Source organism: Dasypus novemcinctus, chromosome 18, assembly GCF_030445035.2.
Source record: "Dasypus novemcinctus isolate mDasNov1 chromosome 18, mDasNov1.1.hap2, whole genome shotgun sequence".
Lineage (NCBI taxonomy): Eukaryota > Metazoa > Chordata > Mammalia > Cingulata > Dasypodidae > Dasypus > Dasypus novemcinctus.
In genome coordinates, this window is record NC_080690.1 from 36,419,116 (window position 1) to 36,430,035 (window position 10,920).

Genomic DNA, 10,920 nt, shown 5'->3' on the forward strand with positions numbered 1-10,920 from the left:
GAGCAAGGCCAGAAGGACTGTCCCCAGCGTCTCCAGGCCCCTCCTCCTGGCATTTGGGAATTTGGGACTACATCCTCAGGAATCCTTAACCACCTCGACTTGGGTCCAAGCCTACCGTTCCCACCTGTATTCACAGCTTACAGGGCGTGTTCTCATCTGCCCTCTCAGGTGGGTCAAACAATAAAGTTTGTGGGGTCTGCATTGCAGATCAAGACCCTTTACAATTGACTGGGCTACTTGCAAAAGTTTGCTTGTGTATCCTGCTCTTCTCTACCAAAATTCCCCGACAGGCAGAGGAGATGGGGCAGGTAGCCCTGGGAGATCTTGGGGATGGGCAGAGTCCAAAGAGCCCAAACCATGCAAAGCAAGCTCCAAATTTCTATAAAGGTTCATTTTTAATCTGAAAAATCCAAAGGGGCCTGAAAAATCCATATGGGTCTTGCACTCTGCTGTAGAATCCATCTGTCTCTAAGAAAATAGAGAACTAATCTTTTAAATTATGCATCTCTGATACTCCAGGTACTTGGCACATAGTAGGGATTCAGTAAAATGTAAACTTTAATGGGATCATCATCTTTATTTAAGAAAAGGACACCGCTTCTCTTTGCACAGTTCCTTTCCCAATCTGGCGATGCCAGAGAAGTCTTTACAAGAATGCTTTTTATAGCTATAATAATGTTAACCTGTCACCATGGGTTTTTGTGAGGATTAAGTAAGGTTAACACTTGCGAAGTATCTAGAACAAGTCCTGGCATCAAGTAAGCACTCAGTAAGAGCTGGTTCATTAGAGAGTACTATATGTATACATGTATGCTGACTTTTTAATTCAATGATCATTTACATATTTATAGATAATTTTTACCCCCTGAAAAGAAGACTTATCCCCCACCCTCACCCCTTAGGTTTCATTTAATTTAGGTTTCTTAAAAATGGAAGAAGACACCCTGGGAAGATGATATCAGATCTGTTTTTTCCGGTGTCATGGGAGAAACTTCTTAATCCAAACGGAGCTGCTCCTGGCACTCCTCTGTCAGCTCAAGCCCTCTCCTGGAACGCAGGACGAAGGCAAGCCCTCAGAGCCCTCTGGCTCCATTCAAAATCCCCTTTTGGGTCTTTGGCAGTTTTATGGCCTTTAATGACCCCCTATTGTACCCTGATTGCCGATCAGGGCACACGTAATGACCAAGCGGCATCACTTAGCCCTTATTCTGATGACAATGGCCAGAGCGGCCAGCTCACTGTTTTGACATTAGCGGGGTCACAGGGAAAGTTTTCAGGCAGGTGATTTAAAGAGCCCGGACCAGCCAGCACCCTCAACTTCTCAGTTGCTGGGGCTTGGACAAAAGAATGAACTCTGAACTTTTTCTTTGACTGATGGAGGTCATTAAAACCATGGTGGGGGCCCCTTCAAAGGCAGGTGAAGACCAGGCTGTCCCTCAAAGTGCCTAATAAAGAGAGAACAGGCGATTGTGTGGGCTTGGGAGGAGGGGAACTTCTGAGAGATTCACTCAAGTGGTTCAAAGGAATCAATGAGCTGCCCCTGGCCGATTGACAGGGGCCAGAAGTGCCTGGCCATCCCTCCACCACCCATTGAATGGGTGGCTGCCCCAATTGTTCCCAAATGGGGGCCGCCACAATAAATGCTTTGGGTCCTTTCATAGGTACCCTGGGCTCCGGAGCCTTAGACCAGCAAGAGAATCTCTGAGAAATCTGCACCCCGGACTTCCATTTAAAATTCCATCCGTTTTAATAAAGTGCCGAGAGACCTCCAAGCAGCTTAAAATATTAAAGGTTTTTTTTAAACATCTGGAAGATAACATCTAATTACTAGATAGTGCTCTGGGTTATTAATATGTAATCAGAGCTAATCCCACCCAACACAAACAAACAGCAAACAAAAGCACTTCCCTAGAACTATCATCTCCTCAGGACACAGTACAAACCAAGAGTCCCCAGCATAGCTTCCAGACAACCAGCCCCTCCCCAGCCCCCTTTCCCACCGCAGCACAACCAGCTGGGGCCACATGCTGCCCCTCGAGGGGCAAATCCAGAAACGGTGACCTCCTGGCAGTTGGCAGGACAAGTCAGCTAAATAGATTGACTGCAAATGACTTGAGTCGTGGAAGTTCAACCATGAAGGGAAATGAAAGCTCGGGGAATTTCACCTCCCTCTTCTTTTTTTTTTTTTCCAAAGGTGTTTTTGCCTTTTGCAAAAAGGGTCAGGAATTTTGATCCCCAAGGTCTGAGGGGGAATATAAATGGATTTGGCTAAGCCGGGTCTTGGGGGAGCGGTGTGCTGAATGCCTCATTAGATCGCTCGCCCAGCACATTACACACACGCACGCGGGACACGGCACTCGGCTCCCCTCTCCTGCCCCGGCAGTGGTGATTAAGGGTAACGCGATCGGATGAGAAGGCGGCAAATGGGCAACCACGAAGCCCAGAGGAAGCAGCTGTGGAGACAAATAAATGAAGGCCCCGCCTCCCTAAAATGTGCCCACAAGGCAGAGCCACATCCTTCGCATTGTCCAAGGACAAATCGTTGTGGGTTCTGGAGCAGTCGGTGGTGTCAGCAAGGCGGAAGGAAAAAGTGGTGGCTCGAAGTCCCCTGCAAGAGCCACTGGACGCACGCACCAATGGAAGTCCACTTTAACCCTTCCCTGCCTTCCTCTCCAACTATGAAATTGTGACAGACCGGCAGAGTTATGGTCACTGAGTCACATCAGGAAAAGACTAACGAGGCCGTGAGACATAACAAGGACGGTCCCTCTCTCACGTCCCCAAAGAAAATGGTCTGATTCATTCCAGTGACTCACTTTAGTGTAACAAACATCCTTTGGCATCTACAGACGTGGCCTCAGGTGTGGGGGTTTATGCAGCACAAGACAGACACATCCCCCATCTTCATGGGGAACAGGGAAATTAAACAGGGACTCAAATCACGAATATTTTGAGAGCTGCCCCCAAGGGGAAGTACAGGGCTCTGAGAAGCAGCCACCACCTGGTGGGGTAGAAGAGGCCAGGCCAGGCTTTCCTGGGGAGGCTGGGCTCCCGATGCTGCTTAGTGGGGGGGGTCCAGAAGAGGGAACAGCATATGCGGCACTCCCATGACAAGAGAGATGACCAAGGAGGACAAAATGACCAAAAGAGTGTAGCAGAGAACTTCCATCCGTCCCACCTGCCCGGTTTCTCTGCATTGTTTAAACACAGGGTCTGAGCAGAGGGTAGGGACCCCCGGGCAGGGGATGGAGGGATGGGGTACTATCGGCTGATAGATTTAGGACTTAACTGTGGGGCCATGTTAAAAACACATAAATTTTTTTAAAAAATCAAATTAAAGTGAAAACTAGAGAAGCACATGAGGTTGTTTGGTGGGTTCAGTCCCGACAGGGGTTAAAGGCTGAAATATCTGGAAGGTGGAGATATATCCAATCCCGGGTTCTGCTGACTCTACCCTGAGGCAAAACACTCAGGAGAACTTCTGAGGTGAGCTCACCGCATTCCACCACCTCAGGTCTGTGGAGGAGGAGAGCAGTACAATAAAACCTGAGGCTCACAGCACTCAGCTTAGAGATAACCTGCAACTCTTCCCTCTACCCATCTAAGCAATTTTGTTTATTAAAAGGTCAAAGTGCAAAATCCACTAACTCGACTACCAGTAGTAACACACATTTTCTCACCGTTGACGTTAGCCTCACGTAATCATCCATCTGTAGGTGGGGAAACTGAGGCAGGCAACTTGCCCCCAAAGCCAAGCAGCTTTACACACAGCCGATCCAGGAGTAATACCCAGGGCGCCTGGCCCCAAAATGGTTTCTGGAAACCACTGCACCATTTGACCTTTCTACTAGGAGATAGGAAACAAAAGAGATTCCGCTCCGCCCACATCTTGCTGAAGCCTGCAGAGCATTCAATCAAGATGGAGAAAGTGGTTTAAGGAGAGACAGAGCGAGCTCAGGGCGCACTGCCGAGCCCCGGGGGTGAGCAGCCTCCAGGCCCTCGGCCGCTGCTGCTGGCATCGGTAGGGGCCTCCGGGTCCCACGTGGCCCCACGTGGTCAGGGTGGCCCTGCTTCCTTACAGGAAGCATCTCAGTTCATTCCGCCAGCGTGTTTAATTGCAGGGGCTCAGGCAACTTGTTTATCTTCCTTAAACACTGCCAGGGAGGCGCTGGTTTGTTATCTAGGGTGTGAAATGGAGGCTGACAACAATTAATACCTCCTCCCAGGCAGCTCGGTGGCGCTCGGACGGGAAGCTGTGTACTTCCGAGCAGGCAGCCGAGGAGGTGGCGGGCGGAGCCGTCACTCAGGATCCGAAGGGGGGGAAGAATGACAGCGGCAGCTGACAGCCCCTCCCGCCGCCTCCTGAGAGGCCCCCATGATAAAGCATCCTGCTTTGTGGTGTAATCAACTTGCTATACATGCATTACCTCCTAATGAGCGCCGTGTTTAAACAAGTGTATAGAACACATCTGTCCGGGCCCTGGGACTCGAGGCTGTGTGACCAATTTCAGCATCTGAAAGTTAAATTAATGGTAAAGGGTTTAATTGTGAGTAAACAATACCGCATTAAGAAGCAGTAAACACAGCAGTGGGGACCCCACCGACCGTTCCGGCGTCACAGATGCGGCTGCCTCCGTGTGAATGCTAATAGCCCTGTCGGCCAGCACTTTCGGACGGGGTCCTGGAGCCCATTTGTCATCACAATGGTCAGACTCCTGCTCAAACATAGGTTTGGCCCATGGTCCCTTCTCAGGGCCCGCAGGGTCCGTGGTCCTTGAGAGGTGGGCAAAAACTCCCGAGGCACGTGGGAAGGGCCTGCAAAAGTTCCACCTTCTACATTCAGGCATGGAGGGTGGCGGGGGGGTGGCCCAGGCAGCCAGCATATGGTCCAGAGGAGCAAGTCCGCTTCATTCTCCCGGCTTCAACGGCAAAGAGTCCAAGACCTGGTAAAACACCCAAGGGTGTCTCCCGTGAACAAAGGATTTCTCAAAACCAAATTAAGTCCCCTTTAATTAAAGATCATAATATAAGCCACAGAACATTCTGTCATGATGGGGGGAAGGAAGAGACTGTCACATAAAATAAATCGGGTTCCACGACTCAAAAATTGAAGACCTACACCGTGCGGGCTCGGCCCTTCCTGACATGTGAGCAGCTAGCATCATCGCCACCTTGGAAACAGAGCTTGGTCACCAGGGCACAGGCAGGAGGTGGGGATCAAAGAGAGGACAGGTTTTTTCCTGAGTAAAGCTCTTGGCCTCTGGGGGGAGGAGAGGCACACAGGCCCCTCTGTCCTCTTCCCTGTCCCCTGAGACTCAGGTGGTAGGACATGGCAGGGGACCAGGTTTGAGGAGAGGGAGAGCACTGGACTAGGGCTCCACCTTTAGCTGTCCCCACCTGCGAAGGCCTGCAGCAGGGAACTCAGCCCCGGGGACGTTGTCCTGTTGTTTGCCCTCCCTGTCGCCTGGGCCAAAGCAGTGTTCCATCCGGCCCAGCCTGTCTCACCAGAACCTGAAGCAGGGTCTGCTGGGGCCAAAGCCTCAGCTGTGAGCTCAGTGGCCCTCGGCCTGCTCTGTATTTCTCAAGGACCTCCAGAAAGGCCCCAGGCTTTCCTCTCTCCGTTCCTTCAAACGGAGAATTACGTGGCTTCCAAGACAGAAGAGTCGTGTGGTTACCTGTCCAGACTCTAGAGTCTGAGTCAATTCCCGGTTCTATCATGTTTACCTCGTTGAGCTTTGATTTCCTCATCTGTGAAATGGGGATCCTAACTGGGTGGTTGAGAGGTCGAATCTGTTAATACCTGTGAAAGCCTTCCCACAGTGCCTGGCACTCAAGAAATGTCCGATGCTATTAAGATGGGTGTCCCTGGGGATAAAATCTAATCAAGCTGACACATAGTAACGGCTCAAGAAAAAGCAGGGCCGCCGCTGTGTCTGGCTCACCCTGAGGCATGAGGTTGCTGAGCAAGGAGGTGCAGGGACTGAGGCTTTCTGCAGACAGCGACTGGCGGCCGCCCACTGCCAGCCTTGCCGAGCGCCCGCGCAGGCACGGCAGTCGCAGCCCCCTCTGGGCACCAGCTCTTCCACGTGAAGGTGGATGCAGCTGCAGCTCAGCCAGAGCAAGAGGCAGGTAAGCGCTTTCCTGCCCCGTAAAACCAGCTCCCAGTCAGAACCAGCTTCTAACGCCAAGTCAAGGTTTTAGAGAGAAATTTCTTACAACGATTTCCTAAAGTGTTGGCCCGTTTTGTGTGTTGCAAATACAGGTATGTTCCCATTTCTGTTTCTAACAACTCTCTGACCAATGATTTCTTAATAATCTTTAATTGTTTTCAATATTTAGGCTGGACAAATTAGGGTGCCTATCAGAGACCCTAAATAAGAGGGCTCCAGTGGTGACAGACTCATTGGAAGAGGACACTAGGTTCTCTTGATATTGGGTCTGTCTGCTTTTTTTTTTTTTTTTTTTTTTTTTTGCAGTGGCTTTGGAAGAGACGATGGCTATGAGGGGAGGCTGAGCCCTCTTCTTCCCTCCTCCAGCCCCCCGCCCCCCAGCCCCCTTTTTGGGACTGCCACTGGTGCCAATCCGTAGAGGGTCCAATTTTTTGTTTTTTGTTTTTTCAAAAGAGGGGCAAGAAATTATTAGCCAGCTTTGCCCCAGAGATTGGGTAATGGCATTTCATCACCAACAAAATGATGCCACCATATTTTTGTTGTCATTGCCTCTTGGTTTTCAAATTATTCCTGGTCTGAGTTGTGCCTCCCATTGGTACATATCTAACAACCATGGAGGGTAACCAGGCCATGCTGTCCCGTCTGGCACAGAGGAGTCCTTTGGTATTTCCAGAAAGAGCTGGAAGAGCACCCCTTTGCCCACCTGGGCCTGGCATCTTCTCCACTCTTGCCAGTTCTACCCTATTCACTGGAATAAGTTGCAATCAGTTCAAGTTGGATTTCTACTTGTGGGCATGCAATGTAGGTTTATAGCCCCTCAGAAGGGTAAGGGAACATGGAAACCCTCTCTGGTCATTTTCTCAAACTTTTATCTTTGCTGTGAAATTCTAACATCCAATAATATCTTTTGCAGAAGCCAAGGGCTGCTGTGACAAGGCAGTTCTGGACAGCCAGAGATCCCCAACCATTTGACCTAACTTCCACCCAAACGCTCTCAAAGGCCCATCTGCTGTGGCTTCTCAGTTCAGAACTGTCTGAAAGTGACTGCACCTTGTCTGACTCCATTTTCTAGTTGAGAACACTGAGGCGCCAAGCAGTGCATATACTTAGTTAAGTAACCCAGCAGCAGCCAGCTGACAGATCGTGAAATAAACCTGCTTCAGCCCCTGTATAGACCTATCCCAGATACCATCATCTTCATCATTCTTTGCAGCCCAAACAAATGTTGGGCTGGTCAATGGATGCCCTACATCTCTTTAAAAGTGAAATTCACTCATTTTCCTTTTGACGGGACACTCCAGGTCCCGTCAGCCTAAAGAGGAAGGAAAACCGTAATCTATTGAACCAAAAGGCATTGTTTTCCTCCCCCCTCTGTGACTTTAGTTTGCCTTTAAAGCCCATTTTCACTGTTTATTGATTTTAGTTTTCTACTGGTCTATGAATGACAACTTGAATTAAGACAACACAGGTTGAGAAGCCACTAGGCTGTGCTAAATGGATGCCCTGTGCTTCATAGCAAAATGCCTCATAAGTAGGCAACAGCCTGTCCACCCCCAAACTCTTGTGGAAGGCAGACCCTGGCCTGGCCACTCCATGCAGGGTCCAGTTGAATCGGGACAGATCTCTGAGAGGAGAGGTGAGCTAGAGGCCACATCATCAGCGCAGCCCAGCCTGACGGCCTTTGTACTGAGGGAGGTAACTTGTTCATTGAAGGAGGCTGTGTGTTCAATTAGTGGTTCCAGAAGAGGCAGAACGTTAGCCCCTGCCTCTGCCTTTACTGGGTAGAAAAACTAAGCTACAGTGGTGTATTTCCACCATTTACACTTGTAGAGAGAAAACTCACCAAGGCAGCCTTGAGGGGAGTCAGTACTCCTGTCTTCATAAGCACTTCACCTTGGCCAAACTTTCGAGAGAAATGCCATTTCAGGACACCTTAAAGGCTGCATTGGGAACGTTTCCTATCCCTTAATCCATACAATAAATCAAAAATGAACACAAATCTTCTAGCCCAGAAATTCTACTTTTATGAGTCCACCTTATGAAAATAAGCAGGGAAATGCATAAAGCATCTATAAGGACAGCACACAGACCAAAACGGAAACAACCTAAATCTCCAGCAGGAGGGGATTGGTGAATAACTTATGGGAAATCTATTCAATTAAACACTGGGTATCCTTTAAAATGATGGTTCTGTTTGATATTTAATTTATTTACATGGAAAGCTAGTTACAGTATATGTTGTTAAGTCAACAAGGAAATAAGGAAATGATATGTCTAATCTCATTCTTGAAAAATTTTTTAAAATCAAACTTTTTAGAAATCTTTCTACCATTATTTGCATAGATATAAATGATGCCTGATATAAGCTGATACGTTAAGATTTGGGGACGTTTTAATTTCCTTCTAGCTGATTTCTAGCTGTATTAGTTGATCATCAGGTTGCATCGCATGAGCCAAAAGGATGGCCTTGCATAGTGTTTCGAGCTTTCTAAGGTCACCAAAGAGAACTGCTGTCCCTGCCTAGTTGGAGCTCCCTTTTCTCAAACAATAGTAGTACATTTCACACAAGGCACTTCCTATTTTTTCATAACTTCCAACATGAATGGGACACACTGCACGAGTTAGACCAATTTGGAAAGTACATTCTTGCAACTACTTTGGGAAGCAAGAACTTGATGGTCGATGTGAGTTTTGTGCTGTTTTTTCTTTTCTGTTGATCAAATGAGCCAAGAAGATAGAGGTCCAGAGAGACTGAGAGAGCCTGACCCAGAATACAGCAGTGTACCAGCAACAAATTCATTTCAGTGGCTTCAGAGTATTCCCAAAGCCAGAGATCCAAGTTCTTGACTGAGGATCAGATTGACAGAAGACTTCCCCCATCAAAGGAACTCAGGTGAAGACAATTCTAGCCCACTGTGGACGGGGAAATAATTTGAGAATCCGACAGAAGATATAGCTTTTTTCCTCAGGAGAAAAAATGCATAGGGACGTAAATGTGCACACATTTCAGTGAGTTCTGGACCTTCCGTGGACCTTCTATGAGTGATAGTGGCCAGGAAGTCAGGAGAAGGTTCTACTCAAAGGGGATTGGTCTCCATCTGTTCTAGCTAAGACCATCTTGTTGCTCCATTTCTGCCTGGTGGACTCCCTTAGACCTGGGAATATCTTACATGTCTTGCAGGGGTGTTAAAGAGGGCAATTAAAGGGTGCCACAAGTCAGACCTCACACAGGAGCCTACCAGATTGGAGGCCCTGCCTGTCTGATCCTCTCAGTTGGTACAGATTGGGCCAGCAACAAAAGGTGTTAATAGCCTGATGAGGAGCCCATGCTGATAGATGACCCATTATGGTGATCACTCTTGTGCGAATGGCAAATAGGTTTGATCAATTCGATTTTAATGTAAAGTGGGGCCTGGGGGAGAAAAACAGCAGCGAGAAGAGGGAAGACCCTTTGTTACTAATGTGTCTGAAAAAAGCACTTAATTGAGGTCATAATAATATTAGCAGTTCTCATCATCAATAATTCAGCCTTATTTATTACTACCGATAAAGTCCTGTCAGGGGTGGATTGGAGGGGGCTTTTGTTAGAGACTCAATAGCATAGGGGTAGCCTCTCTCTCTCTCTCTCTCTCTCTCTCTCTCTCTTTCTCTCTCTTTCTTCCCCCACCCCCACCCCCACCCCCACCCCAATCTCTCTCACACCAGCTACTGGGCTACAGAATATCAATTTCTTTAGTTTTCAAAGCACTCTCTAGCCACCCTCTCTAAAGGTAGAACAGGGAGACTGTGGAGATAGAAGTGTACACTGAGGGTTAATTTAACCCTCTCCCGTCCTTCTTGACTCAATTTTTTTCCAAAACCATTTTCTCTGAAACAGTAACTAATTTTTAAAAAGAAATCTGTCCGGAGCAAAACACCTTCTACTCTTGATTCAGTACCCTGAGGGATGACATCATTTCTGCTTGTTCACACGCTTTTACTCACCTGTGGTTTGTTATCTTTTAAAGCAAAAGAGAGAGTGTGTATGTGTGTGTGTGCCAAATGAATGTATAATTGTACAATTAAAAATGCTAGTGCCAGTGTTAAAATTTAAAATGTATTAGTCTCATAAAACCGCCTCATTAGTCTCTGTGTCTTAAAGGACATACTTGTCCATAATGAGGCGAAGGCAGGAAATGGCGCAGGGGTGAAAGCAAGGGGAAGGAGGAGACATTTGAGCTGGCTGCCATTTCATTTTTCAGAAAGGGGGAGGAAAAACACTTAATAAAGATAATTGGGCTGGTAGTGCCTGCTCCCATCTGGAATCACAGCGCAGACAGACCCCAGGGCAGACGAGCGGTCATTAACCGGGAAAATAACCTATTTGGAAGGGATCCGTTTGTTTTATAAATGATGCTCCACTTTAGAACAGCTTAACTGCAATAATAATAAAAGTTCCTCGAAAACCCAGCTCAGGGATGGCGCTGAAATATCGATCCCGCTGGTGCAGATGATAGCTGGACTTGGCTTCCGCTCTGCTTGCAGGAAGCGGCTTTTGAAGTTCTGTTTTGGGTTTTGTTTTTTTTTTAAGAATAAGTGGAATTGAAACTGCCCTTGGGTGATCAGTGACTATTAGCTGCGTTGGTTAGGAAACACCAAGCCACGGGGTCAGGAGGGGCGGCCCAGGCTGGGGGTGGAAGGGGGGCGTCGGCACTCCCTCCCCAAGCCCGGAGCAAAGGGGAGGCGAGGTCAGCTCTGGGCTCAGCAGCAG